This window comes from Bemisia tabaci, chromosome 6 (genome assembly GCF_918797505.1).
Source record: "Bemisia tabaci chromosome 6, PGI_BMITA_v3".
Lineage (NCBI taxonomy): Eukaryota > Metazoa > Arthropoda > Insecta > Hemiptera > Aleyrodidae > Bemisia > Bemisia tabaci.
This window is the reverse complement of record NC_092798.1, coordinates 4,134,257-4,147,358: the sequence shown is the minus strand read 5'-3', so window position 1 is coordinate 4,147,358 and position 13,102 is coordinate 4,134,257. Positions and strand designations below refer to the sequence as shown.

At 41.7% G+C, this 13,102-nt stretch overlaps 1 protein-coding gene across 2 annotated transcripts in view; it reads left to right on the top strand.

The window, feature by feature from the left end:
• The window catches only part of LOC109040476 (WD repeat-containing protein 47), a 287,658-nt gene that overhangs the window by 25,814 nt on the left and 248,742 nt on the right, over nucleotides 1-13,102 (top strand). The window contains exon 1 of one of the 2 annotated variants that reach the window (XM_072301257.1): nucleotides 8,493-9,075. The exons of the other annotated variant lie outside the window; for it this stretch is intronic. The gene's annotated coding sequence lies outside the window, so the exon portion shown is untranslated. Of the gene's footprint in view, nucleotides 1-8,492; nucleotides 9,076-13,102 lie in introns of those variants that run through there. 2 annotated transcript variants of the gene reach the window in all.

Here is a 13,102-nt window from a genome sequence, read left to right as displayed (position 1 = left end):
TTCGCACATTTATTTGAATGCAGTAGGGAGGCGTGAACGCTGTGAGTAAAATCATACTATTTTTCCCCCACGCGAAATCATTCTATTACGTAGAAATGACGCATGAAAAAATGTCGAAAACCCGCAGCTGACGCTCTTGAATTGGGGTTTTATCTCTTTTCTTGGTTTGTAATACTTCTTTGAAACGATGGTTCAGTATTTCATTTCGGAAACTTGTCAGGCGCCATCAGATTCCCAATAATTCCCATAATTCCCCATCAATGCAGGGATACCAAAACTGCCGTGTTGAGGAAAAACGCTATTAGAGCAGACTTTGCCTTCCTTGCAATATACTGTTTATTTTTGAAGAAAGTAATGATTTTTCTTGAAATTCTCAGATTTAGCAGACGAAATTGCGAATGGAATTTTCGGAAAATTAGGAGAAAAATTTGCACAATTTTCCCAGAAAGCACGCATTTTATGATAGGAAATTGTTGCATTGTCTGAATGCTCTCAATGTGTTTTTCCGGAGAATGGCAGAATAGATGGTCGCTATTTTGACTTTTTGCAGTAAGGAACTACGATTTCTGGTCTATTTTAGAAACAGCAGCTGTGCTATCGTATTCTATGTGCTATTTGGATTAGCCTGAAATGAACGTATTTCTGCTAATCGAAATTAGAGACGTGTGGGAAAGATGGTGTGTGCGTGTGGTGTGCTGCTGAAGAAACAATGTAAAAGTGGGCGTGATCCCTTTTGCTTAGGAAAAGGCCCGATAGGCCTGATAGGCCCGAGAACTATCCAGCTTACCCCTTCATTCCAACCTGTCTCTGGTTCTGTATATCAGAAATGAATCAGTGAGTCCGAAAACACACCAACTCGGAAAACAAAATTGTTCAGGAAACACCTAAAACTGGGCAGCGGGCGAAGAAGTTAGTTTAAGAAAAACCTTTTTGGTACCAAAGGACAAGTACTCAGAGACTTTGTAAAGCACCAAGTTGAAATCGATACACCATGTTTGATGACAGAGAATTAAGCGTTTAAAAATTTCCGAGTTGGTGTGTTTTCGTGCTCGCCGACTTTCAGATACTGATTTTTCATAGTCTGCCCTAAAAAATTTATATTTTTCGACCTGAATAACGCTTGAATATTTATACAACTCGTTGGTACACACTGGAAAAAAAAACACATTGGATCTAGAGTCCAGACTCTTAAAAACATCGACAAGAAAAAATACTCTTGATTCAATCAGATTTAAGCTTAAATCAAGAACTAAGCCTCTTAATTTGAGCGGATTTCCTTTTGATTTAAGCTTAAATCTGATTGAATCAAGAGTCCTCTTTCTTGTCAATGTTTTCAGGAGTCTGGACTCTAGATCCAATGTGTTTTTTTCCAGTGCAAGGTATACTGAACCGAAAAAAGAAAACCGCTAAATCGGATGGTCACCCGTTTCCCTTGAAATGGCCAAAAATTGGTTTTTCCAATGAAATACTTCGATTTTTCCCTTTTCACGTCGCTGTTTCGAGCACTTCCGATTGCATTTTCGAAATTTGCTTTAGCGTGCAGATGCTTCTATCCATAGGTGTTACGAAACCGTAAAAAGGTGAAAATGGTGTGTTTTCGAACTCACTGATTCAAATACATCCAAATACTAGTTTCTTATTGCAAAATACAGCCCACTTGTCCCTGGATTGAAGCTAGGTGGCAAACTGGAGGAATCGCCCGAAGGGTGATGGAGGGAGCGGGGTTGAGACCTTCTTTGGCAACTCAGGGCTGCCCCCGCCGCGTTGGGAGGATATCCGCGTGCCCGCACAAAATAGATGTGACTTATCTCTCCGTCTCCCGTTTTTAATCATGAATGAAGTGCAAGGGGTGGCCCGAAGTGCGGGAAGGGAGGAGCATGGCGGGGGGGAGGGGGGGACGAAAGTGGCAGTGAAAGGATGAGCCATGCGTCGCGGGCCTTGGCCTTGGAAATTAATATGTATGTGGTCTGGAGTTGCCACTTCGGATGGTCTTGTCCGAGGACCCTCATGTTTTGGAGCAAGTCCAAAACTAGGAACTTCGCCCCCTGTTTTCATGGCTAGACACTGCGAAATGAGATTTCATCTGTGGGGCTACGTATGCAACCCACCACAACTATCCGAGAAATAGATGCAAATTTTTTTGAAATTTTTATGGCAGCGTCGGCAAAAATGGACCATGGGCTCATCACAGCCAAATCTCAGGGGAAACTAGTCATCCAGGAAGTATGAAAATAGTTTTTCTTAAAAGTGACCTAAAATGAATCAATATTCAACGTAATCGACCCAAAATATGACCCTAAAGATTTAGAACCCCGAATTTTTTTTCTATCAATGCCATACCGAAAATGAATATGGTGATAAAATCTTAAAACAAACAGTAAAAGTGTTAGTTAAGACCAAAACAATTCTTAAAAAAATTGACTAAAAAATCTGTTGTGAAAGTGGTGAGTTTTTTAAAAATTGTTTTAGCCTATAATAAATGTGGTTTTTAAACCCGAACCCTCATTTGACTTAAGTTATTTTCGACGTGGTAGAGTTCTACATCCGTGAACTTGCATAGCTCGAAAATTCTGAAGCACTCTCTCTCGCAAGATGGTTTCCTGCACTTGCCTGACTTTCAGTGGCGTGGCGTACTTTGCGATATATCGATTGATTTGCCATTTGCATTTGTGGAAAAAGATCGATTATCAAGGTGTTCGCAACGAACACATTGATAATCGATTCTTTAATACACCTTCAAATGTAGAGATATCGAAAATCGATCATTCACGCCACGCCACTGCTGACTTAGAGCCGAAGTGTGCGATGCTGAAATTTTTCCTTCCAGGAAATCGCTCGTAGATTCCGGCGGATTTGCACTGAAATAATGAGCTTGGTCGCTGGATGTGGTTGGCCATCGTCCAATTACTTCCCGCCTTGATTACTAATTACCCTCTCGCCTTGTCCAAATTTTCACTTACCCCGATGGAGTCCCTCGCTTTCCTCTTAACTTACAATTCTTCGCTTGGCTGAGATAAGGGCATAACTATACATTGAGATGAGCCCGGAAAAGCATTGAATTGTGTAGAGGATAAGGTTCATTGCAGAGTGCAGTTACGCCCTTATGTCAACCGAGCGACGAATTAGTCGACTCGACAGAAATTCAAACAGAGAGCAGTTCACTTTCATTTGGACTTATTTATGCTCAAAGGAATCAGAGACGTGTAGGAAACACAGGGTATGCTCGTAAAAGCTGAATAAGAAACAATGTAAGCGTGGGTGTGATTCCTTTTGGCAAAATGGAAAAGTGGGAATTGACATTAAATGAATAGGAACTAAGCGCCAAAATACGCTAACTCATGAGCCCTGGGCATGTAACAAGAGCATTGTGGGCAGGGCTCATGAGTTAAAGCGCGTCGTACGTCTCCGTCGTCGACGCTGACGTCACTGGCGCTTTTTCATTCCCATTCATTCATACAACCCTCAACTAACGAGCCCACTCCTTCTTTCCCACCCGACTTCGGTTCTTTTTAGCACGAATACGTCCGTTTAATGGGTAGGTTGCGCTTTTCGCATAATTTTGTTTTGATGGTTTAAGCATATAGATGGGCAAATAATAATAAAATCCGTTCAAACGTCAAGTTTCTAAGTCTAATTTTTTCGGGATATGTCGCTCATTGGACAGGGCTGCCGTAGTCAGGGAATGCGGGGAAAACTGGGAAGTGTCAGGCAACTTTAAAAAGTCAGGGAAATCCGGGAAATTTCTGGGAAAATGACGAAAATGCCAGGGAAAAATTATCAAGTCACCTTATTTGCTTTTAAAATGGGTTTGGCATTTTCGACAAAAAATTTGCCCGAAAACTATTTCTAATTATGTTTCTTTACCATCTGGCATACCTTCAATTGCTGGGGAATTTCACCAAATGTGTCAGGGAAATCAGGGAAATGTCAGGGAATTTTGATTCTAAATTTTGTGGCAAAACCCTGATTGGAGAAAACGGCGTACAACGTCAAAAAAAAACAAAAAAAAAAAACAAAAAAAAAAAAACACCTTTATAAAGTCAGGGAATTTCTTTTTCAAAACCCCCTGAAAAGTCCGGGAATCTTGAAATCCAAGGAAACTCTTCCCTCCGTAATCTGGGAAAATTTGGCAACAACCAAATGCCCGTACGACGTTTTTTCGCAGCATAGCAGTGCGTGAGTGCGGTTGTCGTCGTTTTTTGCTCGTCTGAACGCAGACTCGAAATAGCGGAAGGGTGGTCGCGTTGGAGCGGTGGTTGCATACCACGCTGGGCGCTCGGCAGGATGGCGTCGAGAGATGGGAGTGGGGGTGGTATCCCATAAATAGATAACTCCCTGTTTATGCATCCCCGACGACGAGTCAGCGTCCAACGTGTTGCTTCGTCACCGAGATAAACCCTCATCCGCCACCCCTACCACCCGCTACCCTTAACGCTCACCCCTCCTGTGTATGCCTCGATGCGACGGCAATGACAGACTGTTGCGTCAGGGAGGATCAACGATGCTGCGGAGTTGGACCACCGAGGAGGATTCTGTCGTGCTAAGCAAGAACGCCGTATGAACATCCGAGAGTTGCCAAATTCCCTCAAATAAAACATGTTTTTGTGAGGAATGTCGTTGATTCGATCGACGTGAATCGATCGAAAAATGAAAACGTTAATCGATCGACATGAATCAATCGACACCGCTTCGATCGACAGTTATTTTAAAAACACCCGTGTCAAGTCGATCGACATGAATGGATCGAAAAATATAAACGTGGCTCGATCAATAAACCTGTGGGTAGATCGACAAATGCCGTGAATCGATCGAAAAATACGTGACTCGATCGACAAACCCGTGAATCAATCGAATTTTGTCGACGAAATCGGTGTCGATCGATTCACGTTTTCATTTTCCGATCCATTCATGTCGATCGAATCGACACCGGGTTTTTAATAATTAGTCGATCGAATCGGTGTCGATCGATTCACATTTTCATTTTTTGATCGATTCATGTCGATCGAATCCATACCCTCCGACAGTGTTGCTAAATTGCTGGATCCGCGGATGTAAAAGTGAATCCTCTTGCGGCGGGTGTCGCGGGGGCGGCGGCGAGTCGCGTGGCGGGGCGGGGCGCTGCGCCGCCGGTAGCTCGGCGGTTTGTGCGGTCAAGGAGCCGTGGCGGGACGGCATGGCATGGGTTCCGTTTGGATCGTCTCCAGTGTTATTAGCGGCGCGCGGCACGCAGCACGTCTTGCCTCCGCCGCCGATTCCCGCCAACCGCGAATCCGACGTCCGAGTCGCGTCCGGGTATTTTTAGTCGCGTCTGGCTCTTCCGGCAACGTCCCGCCGTAAATCAGCACACCTAGTTCTACCCCCTCAACCCCCACCCCCCGGCACCCGGAGCCAAAGTGTCCCCCGTGTGTGATACGAGTTCGAAAGCGAATTGGTTTTTGCGAAAAAATCGCCAAGCGCACGCCTCGCGCCAATGGATTTTCTTACTTAATGAGAGCTGAGCCTTTCGTGTGAATATTGGTAAAATTGAAACGGCACGCAACAACTTTTAGTTTTTTTTTACGCGGAGAAAAAAACGTCGGGCGTGGAACCCGAAGTTGAGGTCATATCGACGGTGAAACTACCAAACCACGTATCTCGGTTTGCGACGTCGCAGACTTCCCGTCATACTTTATTTTTTAAATGAAAAACTAATGAACGTCCAGTCTTGAAAATTTCTGTGATTTTTCCTCTTCGTGCGGAGAAAATTCTGTGAAAATTTCAAGGAATGATATTGATTTGGTCTACTTCAAAAAAATAAAATGCGAGCGTAGATTTTTAAACACCGCAAACGAGATACGTGGTTTGGTAGTTTCACCGTCGATATGGATCTCTTAAGTTTTCGGATTGCGTATCTAAAAACTTGAGGTCGAGCTGCCGAAGTTCGGGTCAGACATCTGAAGTACTTCGATACATACCAAAGGGTTCGAGTCACCCATCTGAAGTAGAGTACCTATATTGAGAGAGTATGGCCACTGGGGTTACCACCTCTGATTGGCTCAGCCATCTTAGGCTAAATGGAGCCCTTAGGACCCAAAAATGGCGGACGCCATAAATTAATGTAATGCAAAATGACTCAAAATGTAGTTTTCTTTGCTTATCGTAACGAGAAATTTACTCAAATGCACTCTTGCGACTTCTTTACATATTTTAAGACTAATCGTGTGCAATTTTTGAGAAAATTATCTTGAATGTAGTAAGGTTGGCAGCAAGTACGGTTAATGGTAACCGTCAAAAGTTGGCAATGACCCCCCTCCCATCCACAAAAACCAAAACAAAGGACCGCCATTTTTGGGTCCTAAGCCTCTCCATGGGACCCAGTGGCCATACTCTCTTAATATAGGTACTCTAATCTGAAGTACTGCGGTACATACCGAAGTGCCTCGATGTCTGCCCGAACTTCGGCAGCTCGACCCCACGTTTTTAGACACGTAATCCGAAAACTTCAGAGATCCATATGACTTCAACTTCGGGGCGCGAAGTTTTTTTCTCCGTGTAGCTACAAGATTGATTTTATGAATCCTCTATCAATGGCCCATGCTCCCGTGCTAAGGAAGCACGCCATATAAACTTTCGAGAGTGGCAACATTTCCTCTGAAGAAATGTTTATTATTGAGGAAAGTTATGAATACTCTCCCTTGAAATTTTCAGAAAATTCAAGCCATATCCTAAAGAAAATTACCTGAGAAATTGGAAGAAAAATATTCAGAACCTTTCCTGAAAATCATTGAGTTATCTTAGGAAGTTTGGCAACGCCTGGAGTCGCATACGGCGTTCTACCTTAGCACGGCAGTATGAGACGGACTAGAAATAATTGAAGGACTTGGAGGACGAGGGGCATTAATGTAGTTTTTGCTATTTCAAGAAATGAGTGTTCCAAGTTCCAAAATTACATGGAGCCCTATGGCAAAAAGGAAGTTTAAACTCAATTTTTATGCTTTAAAGTTGGATTTTAGTCGTGAATCTTTCATAGAATACACTTTCTTAGTTTTAGTTGAGTTCATGAATATCTCAATTTTTTCAAAAAGTACACTTGTGCGCCTTGTTCTCCAAGTTCCTCAATTGACTCATAATACTTTATCCTCTTGGAAGGAATGTTCTCGGACTGGGTCTTTGAATGACATCACCTAGATTTCGGATAGGTACCAACCTCTCTCGTTGGACTACTCTGATGAGAAAAGTATTTGTGATCTTGTGTTACACAAGGTTAACCGTAGGAAGTGACCGGCAAGCCAATCCAAATTTTGTGTTGATTTTGGTGCCATTCGCGTCGAGTCCAACACTAAAAGCAACCGAAGAACCGCAGAATCAACTATAATCTTGGGTTATTTTGTGTTTCTTTTCTCATGATAATCGAACTTTTGTGTTGTTTCATTCACTTTGTATTGACTCAGACTTCATTGTAGACACTGATTAGAGCAGAGCTGGTACGTGTATACAAAATCCAGGCAATCATATTTAACTTGCCCCCCTTGGCATGAGCGCTAAACCGTTTTTCCGTACTGTAGATGTTTATTGAGTTGGATTTATGTAGGATCGGTAACATAGGTAAAAATTAAGAGATAGCTGGAAAAATTGAAGGTAAAGAAACCCTGTTCGAGAAAGCAAGGGAATGTCAAGAACGCAGTACACGTGGACCCCAAAATGAGGAAAAAATGGATTTCAGGAAACTTATACTCACATCGTTCTTTATGTGTCGTGACGTTTTGCTTGAACCCATGTCTAATACTGCCGTGCTAAGGAAAAACGATGTATGAACCTTCAGGCGTTGCCAAATGTCCTCCGATAAAACAGGAATTGCCTGGTAAACCTATGAATATATTCCTCCCAATTTTTCAGGTAATTTTGTTCGCCATTTCATCTAAAGCGCCTGAAAATTTCGAGGAAAAATGTTCATAGCTTTCCTAAAATATAAACATTTTATCAAAGAAAATCTGGCAACTCTCGAATGTTCCTACGACGTTTTTCCTTAGCACGGCAGAATAGGAGAAGATATGGATGGCCAAGCTTTAAAACCGCGTATGATAATCGCGAGTTTTTAAAATATCTGCTCTTTTCATTTATTTGGAGGGCAATTCATTTGGACTCGGATATAAAAACCGAGAATTTCTTTTTCCCCCCTCTTGTAGACTATTTTGTTTTTTAAGTCCTGGGTCCACCCTATCTTGGCGCTGCAAAAAAGGATCAAAGTAAAAGAGAGAAATGTCAGAAAGTAAGAAAGTTTTAGACTTTTAAATACCACGCTTAAAATTAATGAAGCGCGGAGCTAGTCGAAGAGATGCATTGATCTTGAGGGCTGAAAATATGAAGATTGCAAGATCCTTTCCTTTAAGACAGCACAGGAACAAAATATTTGGTTCAGCTCGCGATCATTGTGATAATTTTCATTACAAAACTTCGTCAATTGATGATTGATGAGAGGCGTCTTGATCAATCTGTGCACCAAGCAGTGTTTAATATGATAAACTTTGCAGTAAACTGGTTAGCATAATTCACACCAACCATGGCGTCAAATCATTAAAGGACGTTTACGATTCTTTTGACTGTCGTGTGTTCAAAAGGTTAAGAATTAAAGAGCCTCTGTGCAATTTTAATCCTCATTTAGGGCCGGAAGTTCATGCTCTTGTGATTTTGACTTCACTCGACAAGAATTTCCTTATCTGTACATCCGTCGCTTGTGAAGATTTGTGAAATCCTCAGTGGCAGTAGCCGTGGAGGCCCACGTATGCATCATCGGGGTTTACAAACTTTTGTGCAATGAGACAGGTTAATGACAGGAGTTGTTTTTAGTGTTACACCTACTCCTTTTGTGAAAGATTGCCAATTTACTACCTTTAATTATTTTTGAATCGGTTTAAAATGTACGTTTTTATATTCTTTGACCGCGTTTCGTTTCTTAAACTATAAGTGCGTCCAAAGTGCATACCCAATTGGCGTTTTGAAGTGCGTGAGTGTCGCAAAACGTTCTTTGGTGGAAGTGACTCGTAGAGATTGTTTCTTTTCGCCTGCCGAAGAGGTTTTTGTCCTCTAGGATTAAAGGTAAATGTCTTTCTTTGATAATTTTGAACTGAGATAGATTCGTTTAGTGTGAAGAATGGGAACTCTCGTGAAATATGAGTTTGATTGCGGTCGATGTATAATGTGACTTCAGTTTGCAATTAAGAAGTACAATTTCTGCCTCGATTAAGAAACAGCGTATATACCAATATTTTCCCTATGCACAAAATCGTTTTTTACGAATGAGCAAGAAATTGCAGTTTCTAATTTCAAAATGTTGTGCACGATATCATGACCAAGCAATTGGTATGGTATGGGCATGTGCAGAGAATGGCTGATACCAGGTTGCCGAAGAAGGTGTTGGAGTGGGTCCCCCCAGGTAGGCGACGGAGAGGGCGTCCAGCCAAACGGTGGGTAGAGGGCATCCGTGAAGAGATGGAGAGATGCCAGCTTCCGGAGGATCTCTACCATGACAGATTCCTGTGGAGAATAGGCGTCGCAGAGCGCCCTAGTGCGCCGTAAAAGCGGCTCATACATACATACATAATTTCAAAATGAAGTCCAACTTAGCCATCATAAATCCTCATAGTTGAACTCATTAACAGAGCAACCACATTTTACATTAATTTTTTTAGACTTTTAAGTCGCTCCTAAGGCTTACCTCCCGTACTGAAGGAGCTTTTTGATCTCTTACCCGCATTTTCGTATATCCTACACCCAGAAACTCGTTTTTATAAGAATGACCTTTAAAGCAGCAATAGTGACGCATGTTCGTGGTACTTCTCTCAGTGGAATTCTACTCGAATTCTTTTTCGACACTCACTGTTCTCCTTTCATTACTCTTCACTCATTAATTATTAGGCCCAATGTTAAGAGGAACCTTCGATTTCACGTAACTAGGAGTATGACATCGAGTGCGCCTTCATTTGAATGGTTATGCAATTTTACTCACTTGGGAGGTGATATAGTTGCATCCTTTACTTTGCTTTCAGCACGCGAGTTGTAAGCAGAAGCGAAGTAAACAAGTATGTGTAAGCATTGTCTATACATTATCTAGCGATGACAGGGAAGTTTACCGACTTGTTGATAGGTCGCACCAACCCATGTAAAATACAAAGCTTACATGAAGAAAAATATAAGGAGGGGAGTGCTCAAGTTGAACATATTTTATTACGTTCGTATGCGTGCCAGTGGCGAGGCGTGAGTGATCGATTATCGATATTTCTCCATTTGAAGATGTGAGATAGAATCGATTATTAAGGTGTTGGTTGAGAACACCCCGCTTATCGATCCTTTTCCATAGGTTTAAATGGCAGATGGATCGATTTATCGTAAAGCGGCACGCCACTGATGGGCACGTCGCACGAGATGAAAAGTGCAGCGTGCATGTCTCCCAAATGACGCAAGGCAAACCAAACCATATCAGTCATCACCGACTCTTAGGACATACTCTTCTCCTTGCTATCCCGATATTCCCTCACTCAAAATAGAAACTCTGCCGTATTTTTGATCCTTCCATTTTTTGTCGGTATTGAAGTAACCACCATTGACTCCTATACGGTTTGAAAGAGTTTCGGTGGAAATAGAAACCCTCATCTCCCATTTATTTTATTTTTTAGTCTAATTTTGGTGAATGCAGAAAACACTTTTCTGTAGAATGTTCACCTTTTTGATGACATACAGGCGCTTTTTCCTTCTTCATCCGCTATATGTAACTTCCCTAGAAGCGATGGTCGATTTGATTTTTAGACGTATGCACCCTTCGTAGAGCTCTTGAGCGGCCTTAAACATATTAATTCCTTTTCAAAATGACTATTGATTTGGACATACCAAAGCATATCTTGGGCAAACTTAGCCTTAATTTATCTCAAATTTCAAAAATAAGAGACATCTAAACGCGATAAAACACTATTTGCGCAAGATGGATGTCCAAATTGCACATGCAAAATGAGAGAGGCGATGGCGTGAGTCGTGAACTCGCATTACTCTACTCCATGCTACTAAAGAGATGCGGTTAACTAAGAGTTAAAAAACGAGGCCTGAATACATCTCTCCTATCTTAGGCTGTGTTACTCACGTAGTGCTTGAAACTCCACTACAAATAATCCAAACGGAAACCAACATAATATGAAAATAGAACGAGGGAAAAGATGCGCCTTTACGACGGCGCGGAGATACAACTATTCGTACTTGATGGATGTCCGTGCTGTATCTGAAAAATTGAAGGCGCCATGACGCGAAGCGTGAGCTCTCAGTACTTATGTGGTATATGTTGTTAGTGAGGTGTTGCTTCGATTTGGGAGAAAAGTTAAAAAACGAAGCCCGAATACATCTCTCCCATCTTCGGCTGTGTAGAGAACAAATAACATTTTTTTTACGATTTTTCGTTTTTAATTATTTTAATTAATTTTGGTGTTTGTTGTGTATATAAAGGTTAATTTAACATTTAAAGAAAACCAAGAAGTAAATCCACTAGCCGCATTCAAGCACCCTCATTTCCAAAAGAACCGAAGCCAGTGCTGCGGCTTACACGAACTTAAGAATCCATTGCAAATCCATCCTAAAGAAGAATCAGACATGAACCTGAAAAAAAAAAAAGAAAGAATCGAGTATCAACACAGCCAAAGTCAAGAGAGACGTATTCGGGGCTCCTCTCTTCACTTTTCTCCCAAATCGAAGCGACACCTCATTGAGAACATGTGGCAGAGCATTGAGAGCTCACGCTTCGCGTCATGGCGCCTTCAATTTTTCAGATACAGCACGGACATCCATCAAGTACGAATAGTTGTATCTCCGCGCCGTCGTGAAGGCGCATCTTTTCCCTCGTTCTATTTTCATATTGTGTTGGTTTCCGTTTGGATTATTTGTAGTGGTGTTTCAAGCACTAGGTGAGTAACACAGCCAAATATAAGAGAGATGTACTGGGGCTTCGTTTTTTAACTTTTCTCCCAAATCGAAGCAACACCTCACTGACAACATATACCACATAAGTACTGAGAGCTCACGCTTCGCGTCATGGCGCCTTCAATTTTTCAGATACAGCACGGACATCCATCAAGTACGAATAGTTGTATCTCCGCGCCGTCGTAAAGGCGCATCTTTTCCCTCGTTCTATTTTCATATTGTGTTGGTTTCCGTTTGGATTATTTGTAGTGGTGTTTCAAGCACTACGTGAGTAACACAGCCTAAGATAGGAGAGATGTATTCAGGCCTCGTTTTTTAACTCCTCTCCCGCATCTCACTAGTAGCATGGAGCAGAGTATTTAAAATTGCGAGTTTACGACTCACGCCATCGCCCCTCTCATTTTCCATATGCAATTTGGACATCCATCTTGTGCAAACAGTGTTGTGTCGCGTTTAGATGTCTCTTATTTTTGAAATTTGAGATAAATTAAGGCTAAATTTGCCCGAGGTATGCTATGGTATGTCCAAATCAATAGTCATTTTGAAAAGGAATAAATATGTTTAAAGATCTCTCAAGAGCTCTACTAAGGGTGCATACGTCTAAAAATAGAATCGACCATCGCTTCTAAGGAAGTTACATATAGCGGATGAAGAAGGAAAACGCGCCTGTATGTCATCAAAAAGGTGAACATTTTACAGAAAAGTGTTCCCGCTTCAGAAAGTAGTTCCTGGGCCTTTGTTCACCACTATCATGCTTACGAGCACCTTTCTTTACTCCTATTCTCTCTTCTCCCGTTTATTTAAAACATTTTCCGCCTATATTCTGGGTCGAATTTTCTTTTTCTCTTCTTATTCTGCTATCTGTCAGTGGGACGCGTAGCTGCCATTGGCAGATTAGCCTAATGGCCAGCCTGAGCCTGGCCGCTGGCCTGGTCTCTTGCGTGCAACATACTTATTGTATTCTGTGTGAAATTGTGTAGGAAAACATGTATATTAGAATGCTTCAATTCGCATCTTGTCTTGGTTCATCCTGTTCAGATCAGGACAATTTTTCAAACAGTACTAAAAAAAAACACATTTGATCTAGAGTCTAGACTCTTGAAAACATTGACAGGAAAAAATTCTCTTGATTCAATCGGATTTTTGCTTGAATCAAAACGAAATC